The sequence below is a fragment of the Microplitis mediator genome, chromosome 2 (genome assembly GCF_029852145.1).
Source record: "Microplitis mediator isolate UGA2020A chromosome 2, iyMicMedi2.1, whole genome shotgun sequence".
NCBI lineage: Eukaryota > Metazoa > Arthropoda > Insecta > Hymenoptera > Braconidae > Microplitis > Microplitis mediator.
This window is the reverse complement of record NC_079970.1, coordinates 18,599,052-18,611,841: the sequence shown is the minus strand read 5'-3', so window position 1 is coordinate 18,611,841 and position 12,790 is coordinate 18,599,052. Positions and strand designations below refer to the sequence as shown.

General features: G+C 31.8%; 1 protein-coding gene across 2 annotated transcripts in view; it reads right to left on the bottom strand.

Annotated features, from left to right (window-relative positions):
- The window catches only part of LOC130664000 (uncharacterized), a 213,504-nt gene that overhangs the window by 5,702 nt on the left and 195,012 nt on the right, over nucleotides 1-12,790 (bottom strand). The gene's annotated exons all lie outside the window — the stretch shown is intronic.

The following is a 12,790-nucleotide window of genomic DNA, read 5'->3' as shown; positions in this document are numbered from 1 at the left end:
GGAAAAAAACTAAACGATATCGATAGCAATTTGCAGTTTGAACAATTTCCTCTTAAGCTCTCCATTGGGACTTAGATATCGTTTTTATCACAATCCTATCGCTTTTACTCTTTTCTCCTCATTCTACTTTGGGTTCCTCACTTTTTCTCTTAAATTGTAAATAAAGCCACAATTAGATGTTCTACAATTAAATACAAGATATAAGAAATAAATCGTTGATCACTTGAGTAAAAAGAACAGGGCAATTAATTGGTCTTGTACATTGGAAAAAGTTTATTTGATGTTTCTTTGTACGTTTGAATTATTATGCATACAATGTTAAATTTTTTTTTCGAGGCTAAGCGGTGTTAAAAAAAAGTTAATGTTATTGTGTAAAATGTATTGAAATATTGAAAGCAGATTTTTATCATTCCAAATTTTTTTGCAAATAAATCATTAGGAAAAATATTTGAATTACCAATGATTAACTTATCATCTTTACACTGAGAATCAAGAAAATATTGATCGGTTGGAGTATATATTTACTATGATTAAACAAACATTTACTCGGTGGGAATTAAGCATACAAATACTTGAAAAAAGTTTTTTTTCTCGGTGTACAAAATAATTATAATATTGTTCCTAAATAATTACTTCGACAAGTGATCGAAAATTTATGCAATTTGTTTAGTTTAATGAAAATGACAGCTTCTTGTATAGTAATATTTGTTATTGCCGATAGTACACTGTAAAAAATCACCGTGATGTCCAAGCGGTGTAGGTTTCAAAATTGGCGGTGTTAAATATTAACTCCGAGAGCGGTGTGAAAATAACGCCGCCGACGGTGTAAATATTCTATATCGGTGTTAAAAGAAATTTTCCGATGTTCAAATATTTTACTTTGGGAATGTGTGTGTGTCAAGATATTTTTTGCGTTTTATAAGCTACCCAAAGCTAATACTTGGAGCGGACGCAGTATACCCTGCTTTTACACCGGTATTTTAACACTGCCGAATTACGCCTCGTACACCGGTGTAATTTTATTTTAACACCAAGCGGAGTTAAAATGAATCGATTTTTAACACCGCTCTTTTTACAGTGTAATAGTTACCATCTAGATAGTTATATTTCTCATATTTAAAAAAAAATTGTAAATTTTACCATCTGAGATAGTGATGATTATCATCTTTGATACTAGTATATTACACACCTAGGGATGAAAGTAGTCTATTCCAAGCCGCGTGTTTAATTGCCTACCCGAACTGAAGGTGAGGGTGACAAACACGCGGATCGGGACTTCCTACCTTCCTCCGGGGTGTGTATACGATTTTTACTAGATCTGCACCTGAAAGTTAAAATTTTTGCCTCTGTTTGTGGGAAAAACGGCGCATGTGCCAATTTTGATCGTTACCACTTTTTTTTTCAACGAGTAATTTTAATGAAACATTATTATTATTATTTTTTTTTGTTTTGTGAATCCTAAAACATTTAAAGCCACACCCTGGTACTCAGATCGGAGTTAATTTACTCCGGATCTACACCTTTTTATGACGGGTGGGGTAACACTGCTGAGTAGCATCAATTTTAACATCGCTCTTTATACAGCGTATAAACAAAATAAATATATTTCAAGAAAATGCTAGATTATTAAATATTGATGTCTAAAATTGTTAAAAATACGCGACTTTTATTTGAATATTCATATTTTTAAAACTTAAATCAACTTATTTATTTACATCTACTATATTTTAACTCAGTATCCTTCCTGCTGTCTTTGCATTCTTTAGTCAAAGAAACTTATGTTCAATGATATCATTTTTAGACTTTGATGTTTTTAAGCTCATTAAACTTGAAAATAGTTGCTTTTTACTGAAATTATAATGACTCATTATATTCGAGGAAAAAATTTATTTGATTATAGTTAATAAGGAGGTAGCTAAATTTTTATAAATTTAATTACGACAAAATTTAATTACTTAATAAAAATTTTTCAACAACCAGCTCAATCGATATTATATTCTAACTGTGAGAGTTTTAACGAATCTCTCTTATTCCTACTAAAGTTCTCTCAAATCGATCAATTCGTTCCATGATATCTCTTAAGCTTTCGTTACTTGCGGTGAATTGTCCGACCATTTTCATTCCGTGGCTACCCGGATTATCAGTGATGCAACATAGCCATTTGTTATAATATAATAAAGCTATGTTTGTTGTCAACTGAATAGAGACCGAGTAAACTTGGCAACGTGGTCTGAAATATTAAATCGACGACTTTACTCGTATATAATGAACGCCATGCCGCTATTTGGCCGCTAGCTCAGAAATAAATCTATTTTTCTTTATATCTAATAAATAATATTAAATCTGCATTCATTAACTATAAAGAAATCAATCGATAGTCATTGCTTGAGTAACAACAAGCTAAGATTGTTTGGACAGTACTCAGTAAATGAGAACTGAGTTTACATTCAATTTAAATATTAGGTGAAGCAGCTTATGATCGGATTTTCTTAATTGTTTAATTATTTTAAATGCAAATCAATGCGGGTAGGACTTGAGTATTTTTTTGCGTTATAAATCGATCTGATTATTTGAAAGCCATCAGATACCTCGAGTCACTTTATTCGTGAATTTTGAACATTTTTATAGTGACTATAGTTGATTGATAAATTCAGCTGATAATTTTTGAAGTTACAGTTAAATTGATTGATTTCACACTGTAAAAAATTTTTGGTGTGAAAATGATTCCCGATGATTCGACATGGTCTGCTCGGTGTGAAATATCTGTAGTTATAAATTATCAAATAGTACATAGGTTACAGTACAAGTATATATCATTATTATTATCGATGTAGATTATTTTAAAATAAAAATTAAATACTTCATGTCGAAGTAAACGAGAGCTTTAATTAAAGAACTTGTTCATTTACACCATTGGGTTTGGTGGTGTGAACGTTTTAATTCACACGGTCCAAAATTTAACACCGTGCATCGTGTAACTTTTACACTATCAGTGTTAAAAATGTTAACACCAGATCATTCACACCACACTGTAGATTCAAAATTTTTTACAATGTAATTTAAAAAACAGTTTCTGGCTCATTTTCAACTGCAGGTCATATGATCGGACAATCTATGAGTTAATAAAACCGAACGGTGTTAAAAATAACAATCACACTGTGTTAAAAGTACACCGTTAGAAATTTTGTGTTAGATTTAACACAAATCGTCTGTTGCAAATGATCTACACAAATTTTTGTGTTAATTCAACACATTGCGTTTGTGTTGACTTTTAACACAAATTTTATGTTAAATAAAATTCAACACATAAAATCTGTTCTTTTGACAGAAAATTTGTGTACATTTAACAGAACATTTGTGTAAATTTAACACATTTTTCGTGTTAAAATCAACTAATAAACATAAGCACATAACTTAACCAACTCAAGTATACTGATCTACCCTTAGTAGAACTTATGTCAATTTAGCGAACAATTGAACCAGATCAAAAAGGTATGAAAAGTTATCTAAAATTAATTGTAAAATGTAGGGGAGGGTGGGGCAGAGCGGCCCCCCTAAGCCAATTATTATTTTTTGTGGCTTTCAACCATAAGATCACTTTACTTTTGTCCTATTTCGAACAAATTTATGGACATTTTGCCAAAATTCTGAAAAAAATTTTTTTTTTTTTGTGGGGCAGAGCGGCCCCCCTCCAAAAAGTGATAAAAAAATTATTTTTTCGTTTTTTTTTTTTTTAAATTGTTTTCATCATTAAGAATGTATTTCTTTCTCTTGACAACTATTTTTGGTTTTATATTACTCGAAAAAAATTTTTTAAAGCGTAAAAAATCGTTCACTTTCGATTACCTTAATTACTAATTGTTATTTAATAAAAAAAAAAAATTAATTCTATAATTTTACTTTTTTTCAAAAATTTATCAACTAAAAAAAAAAATTTAATTTTTATAAATTTTTAGTGACCAAATTTGCCTCTTACATAGAGAAACAGCCGAAAAATATGAAAAAATAATTTTTTCGGAAGTTTCGGCTGGTCCATTTTGCCCCAGGTGTTATGCGTAGGGCTAGAAATGTGGAATTATAACAATTTTTTTTAAATTTGACGATAGTAATATGAAAAAATCACTTTTTCAAAATTTTGGGCTTGTCCATTTTGCCCCAAATGTCATGCGTAGGGGTAAAAATGGGCAAACATATCGGATTTATAGTAATTAGTCGAAAAAAAAAAAATTTTTTTTTTGGTCAAAATTTCAGGAGGGCCGCTATGCCCCATGGGGGCCGCTCTGCCCCACCCTCCCCTATATATTTAATTGTAAATAAATTATAATCCAAATTTCGCTGCAGACAATGCTGCTACAATGCTTTGCTAGGTTATAGTAATGAAGAAACGCGCGGAAACGTTAAGTCAAGCAACACAAATTTTGTGTTAATTTTCGAATAACACAAGAAATGTGTTACATTCTAGATTTTCCAATCATCTAACATAAAAAATCTGTTAAAGTAAAATAACACAAACGGTTTGTGTTGAATTAACAGATTTCTGTGTCAAAAATCATCACAAAAAATATAACCAAATAATTTTTTAACACAAATACACAAAATTTTTAACTGTGTACACTCCGCAGTTTTTCACACCGAAAAGTTTCACACCGTTAATTCACACCGTGTAAAGTACTCGGGGACCATTTTCACACCAAAAATTATGTACAGAGCATTGTTCATTGAAATTGCCTGATTGTTTCACAAGTGGAAATTTGAATTATCTAGCTATTTGTCTCAACATTTTTTTTTTATATAAAATGCTCTATGAGTTTTATTTTTTGGACATAAAGTGCAATAAATTTTTTGTCTCAAGTGTTTCATAAAATCTGTCATCGAGTGAGTAAAGCGTAACGAAAATGCTCAGATAATATGTATAAAAAAACAATTCACGTGACTTGAATGTAAAATATTTTTCTTTAAAAATCACGACTCAGCGTTCTGATGTGGATAGATGCTAAGAAAATGTTCCCTGTCTCATGAGACACTCGTTGCATCGTTTTTACTATATTTTGCACGCATTATCCCACTTTAAAACATTTTCTTTCATCTTCCGGATTTTTTATTTTAAAATCTCATCTTTTTTCCCGTCTTTTTTTTTTATATCTACATACACGCTTCCTCCATCCGACAGGCATAAAATGAGAAGAACGTAAAAATTTGCATTGTCGTAAAACCAGAGTTTAAGGTCGAGACCGTATGAACGCGCGCACAATCTCACAACCCCGAGAATATCTTGTGTTTTTCACATTGCCTAGCGCATGTCATTGTATATATTCCATAAACGAAGGAAAATGTGAATGTTTGACCCCATGACGACCATTTTTACTGATGCTGATCGTTTTCATTGCGCGCTATGCTCTTCTGTTTTTTATTTTATACTCATTCTTAGATACCTAAGGCTAAGAACTAAGTAAACGACAGCTTGTCTTTGTTATTATTGCTAACAGACTTTTATATATTTTCTTATCTTTCAACTATTACTGTTATGACTATTGTCATTATTATACTTATTTTCTAGTGTCATACAAATTATCAACTTACAACTTTTTTGTGGCCGTTTAGTTTTTGTTTCGTAATATTGATACTCATTGCGAGAGTTTGTGCATAAAAAAAGGAAAAAAGAAGAAGAAGAGAAAGAAGAAGCAGTCGTCTGATTGTCGTGAGAATGAAAATAGAAGAAAGAAATCAGGTAAAGTGACATCTTCATAGATTTCTTTCTTGAAGAATCTTTATGGTCATTGGGGCGGTGGGAATAGAGAGTAGTGAGATTGTGGGTGAGCAAGTGGGTGTTACAGAGCACTCGTTAGAGACTGTCGCAGAAAATCAACGAATCCAAGTAAGACAAAAATAATAAAAAAAGAATGTATATAGAAGATGAAAACTCAAGAGATTTTCAACAAAATTACAATTGGATATCCGTTTTTCATTCTGTGAATGTTTTATACAACTTTATTTGTTTTTTTTTTTTTTTTTTGTAGGTGTCTGGAGGTCAAGCAACCCTCAATAATCCGGTGTCCAATGTTGAGTCTCGTAGACGCTCTACTTTTATTTACAATGAATAAGATGAAGAATTTCAGAGGAAGAAGAAGAAGAAGAAGAAGTAGTGAACAGCGGCGTCAAGTTGAATCGACAGACGAGAGTGGTAACAATGGACAATAGTGAATGAAATGAGAACAATAGCTTTACTGCTGGTTAGGTGAAGATTTCTTCTTTTCATGAAAATTAATGGCCACTCGTTACCGACTACCGATTGTAAAAGAAATGAAAACGACTCTCTTGCTTTTAAAAAGGAAACAAAGGTCGTCCACTTGATGAAATGTCATAATCGAAGCTACTTTTATTTACTTTTTATCTAATCTTTTTCATCATTCGCGGACTTTTTATTTTTCGATAACATATTTATATATATATATATATATATATATATATATATATATATATATATATATATATATATATCTCGGAGATCGAGGTAATATCCCGAGTCGAAATCTCAGGTCTGTTTTAATCGTAAAAGCTTCCAAACTCATTGAAGTCTCATTTACCGCCTAAAACGAGACCTGTTTTGAGCGTAGATGACGGTTTCGGAAAATAAATACGATTAAACCAGACCTGAGCAGTATCGTTTTAATCGTAAAGGCTATCAAAAGATGTACGATTATTATTATTTTTTAACTCATTCTTTATTATTATTATTATGACTTATTATTATTTTACGACTAACTTATAACCCACCTCAGACAAGGCCCAAATATATCGGCCGTAGCGTAGGGGGTAAAGCGATAGTCTTGCGAGCGTTAGGTTGTAGGTTCGGATCTCGGGTAGGGCGAAAATATTTAATAATTTATATTTAATAAGTTAAGCGTATGTGTAATATCTAAGTGTGTAGTGTGATTATATCTCTATAAAGTGAATAAAAGTCACCTCTTCTGACCTTGAAGCTATAACATTCTATCTCCAACTACGATCCAAAGTAAAAAAAAAAATAAAAATTTTGCTTCTTAATCCTGATTTTGAATCGCAAATAACACGATAGTTGTTTTTCATATTATGTATTTATCAATATTAATTTTAATGAAGCATTATATAATTATGATCAATACATAATACAACTAATAATTATTATTAGCAATTATGAATAATGTTATGCTATTTAAATGAAAAATTATAAAAAAAAAAATATATGACCACAGTGGGATTCGAACCCGAGTTGCTAGGTATTTTTAAATGTAATATTACTATTATTATTATATTTTACATTATTATTATTTGGAGCCTTGTTTGATCGTAACTGTGTCAGAATGGGACAAAACTCCTATGATTACGATGAAAACAGGCCTGCGCCTTTAGAGCAACCAAGAGCAGCAGGTCTGTTTTAATCGTAATAATTTTCTGAAACTGACTTGCCAAAAAATACGATTAAAACAGACCTGAAATTTCGACTCGGGATGAAATAGCATTTTTAAATAGAAAAAAAAGTTGTTCTACGTTTTAAAAAATTTATTTACGATTTATAGAAAAGAATGAGATAAGGTGATTAGCCTGGACTGTGTGATCACTTAAAAATTTTTGGTAAAAAAATTTTTTTTGTAAAAAATAGGGTCTCATTTTGCTCCAGTGCCTCATTTTGCGCTGGTTTTCTTATAATAAACTTGAAAGAAATTTTTAATATAATAAAGTAACAGAATAAAATAAAGTTATATAAATGAATATATATATCTATATATTGATTCTAAAATGGATTCAATCACAATTGACTCGGAAGAAACGAAGAAAAGTTGCCAGAAAAATGCCAACGCATCTTTCGTCGCATGACTTGAATCTTCACTCGTCGACATGCCATCATCCACTTTTTTCTTTACTCCTCGTCATACTATCCATTTATTTTCTCTGCACGTACCGTATATTTCGTTCTCTATTTGTCCAGAGCAACTTTCACCCGTTTTTGGTCCCCCTCCCAATCTTATGGCAAATATTTACCAAGAACGAAGGCGTTGGCGGCTCGAAAGACTAGTGGCACAAGTATACGGAAAAAAGGAGAAGACTGAGTGAGCATGTGAGTTAGTGAGTGAGAGAGAGAGAGAGAGAGAGAGAGAGAGAGAGAGAGAGAGAGAGAGAGAGAGAGAGAGAGAGAGAGAGAGAAAATGACAGGTATAGTAGAAAAAAAAGAGAGAAAGAAATGTAAGCATGGCGAGATCTTTCTTCGTTTTACTCTCTCGAGATATCTCATGGGAGTAAATAACTTTTTTTTTCTTCTTTCGCGAGCCGGCTGCCAGAGAGCTTCCCTGGATCAAGTGCGCGCTCTCTTATACGAACCAAGGGTGGAGAACAGAATTTTGTACTCTCTACTACGTCAACTTCTCTACTCTCAACAACGTACAGCCTTTTTCCAGCCACTTCGAAACTTCTAAGCCACTTTTCGTACCTAACTCGTATCATTGGTAAAAAAAGCTCCACTCCAGGTACTACCTTTGACACGTACAGCAATATCAGTCAAATCACTTTTTTCATTAAATATTAAATCGCTGAGATATATATATCTATACAAGTTATTCAAACTAGTGAGCGAAATATTTGTTTCAACTCGTAAGTAAATAAATTCAAATCATGGAATGTACACGGAGAGAAATTTATAGTAACCATTCCTAGTCCGTTTATGGAATATCATACCCTACCGTTATGGTAATAATTACTTGGGATTATGGTATATAGTCCCGTACTTATGAAAAAAGTTTCTATAACTGTGGGAACTATTCCCATCATTATGGTAATAGTCCCCATATCGCATGGTAATAGAATTATTGTAATGATTACCATACTCGAATAAATAGTTCCAGTAAGCAAATAGGAACAAATCCTATAAGCACATTGTAACGGTTCCTAAGTGCATGTGAGAATCAACACTATATATTTTGATAATGGTTAGCACACATCATGGTAATAATAATTATAACACTATGGTAATGGTTGCCATAATATTACAGAAACAATTACCATAAATGGAAAGAAAATTATGGAAACGGTTCCCATGATTCTATAAAATTTTTTCCTATATCAACATTGAAATTATGACCATAAATTATGGGAGCAGTTCCTGTAATTATATGAATGTTTCCCATAACTATAGGAACAGTTCTTATAATTATGGGAATGGTTCCTATAATTATAGAAATGGTTCCTACAATAATATGGGAATGATTCCCACAATATATAGGAATGAACCCTATATTTTATAGGAATCATTCCCATCAATTATAGGAATAGTTCCTATACTATTGAAATATTATTAAATATAAAAAAAAAATTCAAACATTGAAAAAAAAATTCGTATTTGGCAAAAACATTAAAATTTTTAACAACATTTTTTTTTTACAAATTTAGCGTCGAAGAAGCTTCATTTGAATCTTTCCATATCATGAAGGAAATTTTTACACTATTTTGCAAAAAATTTTTTTTATGATATTATGGAAATGATTCCCATAATATTATGGAAATAGTTCCACTAATAGTATGGGAACGATTCCCAAACCATTATGGGAATGATTCCCATAATGATATGGGAACCATCCCTATAATAGTATGGGTTCAATTCATATACCATTATGGAAGCTATTCCCATAATGCATAGCAAAAGTTCCCATAATTTCCTTTCCGTGTTGTGACATAGAAACTTTTACCAGAATTTCATAGAAACTACTCCGATATCATATAGGAATGAAACCCATAAAGATGAGAATAATTACTATAATATGTATGGATGCCATCCCTATAATCAACATTTCAAAAAAACCGGTCACCATGCTTTATGGGAACCATTCGCACAACATATTGTAATTGTTACCATAAATTTCTCGCCGTGTAAATAATAAAAAAGTTGGAAAATCCAAACGTGTACAACTCACTCCTTAATTCCAAAAATGATCAACAGATGGTGCTCCTGTATGCAAAAAAGTGATTATAACCATAAAATAATAAAAACGATAAAAAAAAAAAAATGGCAGCTAAATTTTTTTATGAATTTCCAGTTTTAAATTTTTATCAATTATAATTAAACCAAAAAGATTGGGATAATGATTTTCAAAAGGGTTCTTCTATTTAAGAATTCAAGTGCAATACAAAATAAAATAGATCAATCGGCTGTGTATATTTTAAGTTATTGTGTTTACCAACATCCGTACAAACTGACGGACATCACAGGTTTTTTTTATATTTTCTTTTTTTTTTATTATTCAATGTGGGTAAGTGTACAGAAATAGGTGGGATAGAATAAGGGATAAGCGCGTGGCACAATAACGTGCCACACGGTAGGCTATTCCGAACACAGGTTTTTTTCTGTATCTTTAGACACTACGTTAATTATTATTTTTAAAAAAAGCGACCTAAAATTATGTGCATTTTATTCAGTAATAAATTATCTTTCAAATGGTCCGAATTTCGTTCTAGTTAAGAATATTTAAATATGTATGATTTATAAGTGAGTGAATCAGCTGGGACCAAGTAAGCGTTAGCAGAACACACCTCGATGCTTCGCAATAGAGTTGTGCAAAACATCAATTTGATCGCTAGTTGAAAGTTATTTCATTTAGCAATTAGCGTTCAACAATGAATGCTTCACTTTGATCATCATTTAACGAAGATACACACAACTATACGTGCACATACTTTAATACAAGTACTTGTAGTGTAATATTTGAGATAGAGAAACTTCAAGAAAATTAATTCTCATTGAAACAAGCGCATATTATTCTCGTGGTTACAACTTTAAATAAGTTTGATAAAGTCTTTGTACCAAAACGATCCTAACTGTTCTCCAATAAATTACACGTAATTGCAATATAGCTGTTGGGGATAGTATAGAACAAAAGTTTGTTATACATGACAATCTAAATATACCAAGCCGATGAGTATTATTATTCGATTTGATTCAATGTACCATTGTAAACAAATTTATTGACGTATTTGTTTAAATAGTAGAACATGCATGAAAAAAAAACATTATTTTTAACCCACATCAATTATTGTTGAGTCAATAATATGTTTTTGTGATTAAAACAATGTGGTTTTTTCACAGGAATAACTTGTGAATTTAAATCAATCATTTGTTTTATTGATATGAGGTGAACTAAACTAGGTAATGAAAACTATATTGAAGTTAATGACGTTTTTTCAAGTGGGATATTTTTATTATTTTATTCAAATGATTATTTTAATTTGGAATTTGTTGAAAATTATTCAAATAGTTAAATAGTATTCATTTTTTAAGATCATAATGTAATAGAACAAGGGCAGGCAGGACGGAATTAGGTGGGCAAAGCGGATCACCCCATAAATTTGGTAAAAAATATTTTTTAGTCATAAATTGTTCTTAACTGTCACTTATGACACGTTGTATCATTTTTCATAATTTTGAGTGTTTCAAATTTTGTTAACAAAAAATGGAAAAAAACAAATTTTTTTATTTAAATTTCTAAATTATTTTCCGGGAAATTTTGTATGTTAGGTAAGAAACCCAATACCCAATCACTCATGTATTTGTATATCTATATTTACTAAATTTTACTAAGTATAGATATATAGAAATACCTGGAGTGATCGAGTACTAGTTCCCTGATAGAGTAATAGGTCTTTACCTTAAAATTTTTTTTTTCTTCGTAACTAGAAATTTCGTTCAATTACTTCGTTAGTACACAGTGAAAAATTCCTAACCAATTTTACTATGGGTGCATAGTAACACCGGACTATAAGAAAACTGGTACAAAATTTACAAGTGTCCCATAGTAAACGTATGCGCAAACTACACGATTGTGGTCTATTTTAGTGGAGTCAACGAAAGAAAACTCTGCATATTTAAACGCAAGAAAATTCATTATTCATTTAGCGCTCTGATTTTTCTCGCCCTTCTCCTTGATACATCTATAATGTAGTACATGACAACATTTAAGGGTTTTACATCCAATTAGGCCCCTTCTCCTCCAAATCACTCAAGAATTTCACAAAAACCGTGTTTTTAAGTGTGAACAAGATGTACGACCATGATCTTTACCGCCGAAGCCGTATAACCCACCATTTTGATGTTAGTATTCAATGTAACCCAAAACGTGTATACACAATTAATTATGAATTAATTAATTGGTTGATTAATTAGTAGATAACCGCGCGAATTTAAGTGTAATAAAACCGTCAATCTTCCAACTAACAATCTTTAACAAAATTATTTCATTTAACACCGAACAATATTAGGTTTCATCCCGGATGTGATGGTGGAATCGTCAGTGAGGCACCCCCATCACACCCTGCCTCATGCCTAACACTGAAGTTACCATAAAATTATAAATGGGTTGGACCTACACGTCACCGTCCCTCATACGGTTTTAAATAGTATAAATTATTAGTAATTTAATTTTAATCAAGTCATTAATTAATTAATGTAACGGGGCTGTTAAGCCCACCTCCGTTTGACGGGAGGCCGTTACCTCACCTTTTTGGGCATACTCGCACTTCGAAACCTCCCATCTTCCACTCAGACGACACTCCTAGCCGAAAAGACGATTAAGAGTGGACATTAACCGGGGGTATAATCAAAAATCCCCATTGCCTGTGGTATCTAATCGCAGCCACCACGAGTCCTACCTCACTCTGGCCCCCCACTCCTTCCATCTCAGGAAATAACGAGACTCTGGCCGAAATGGGGCTTGGAATGGGGCCCCCATGGTACCAATTCCCTGTATTGGTCTACAGGCTGCAGATAAGT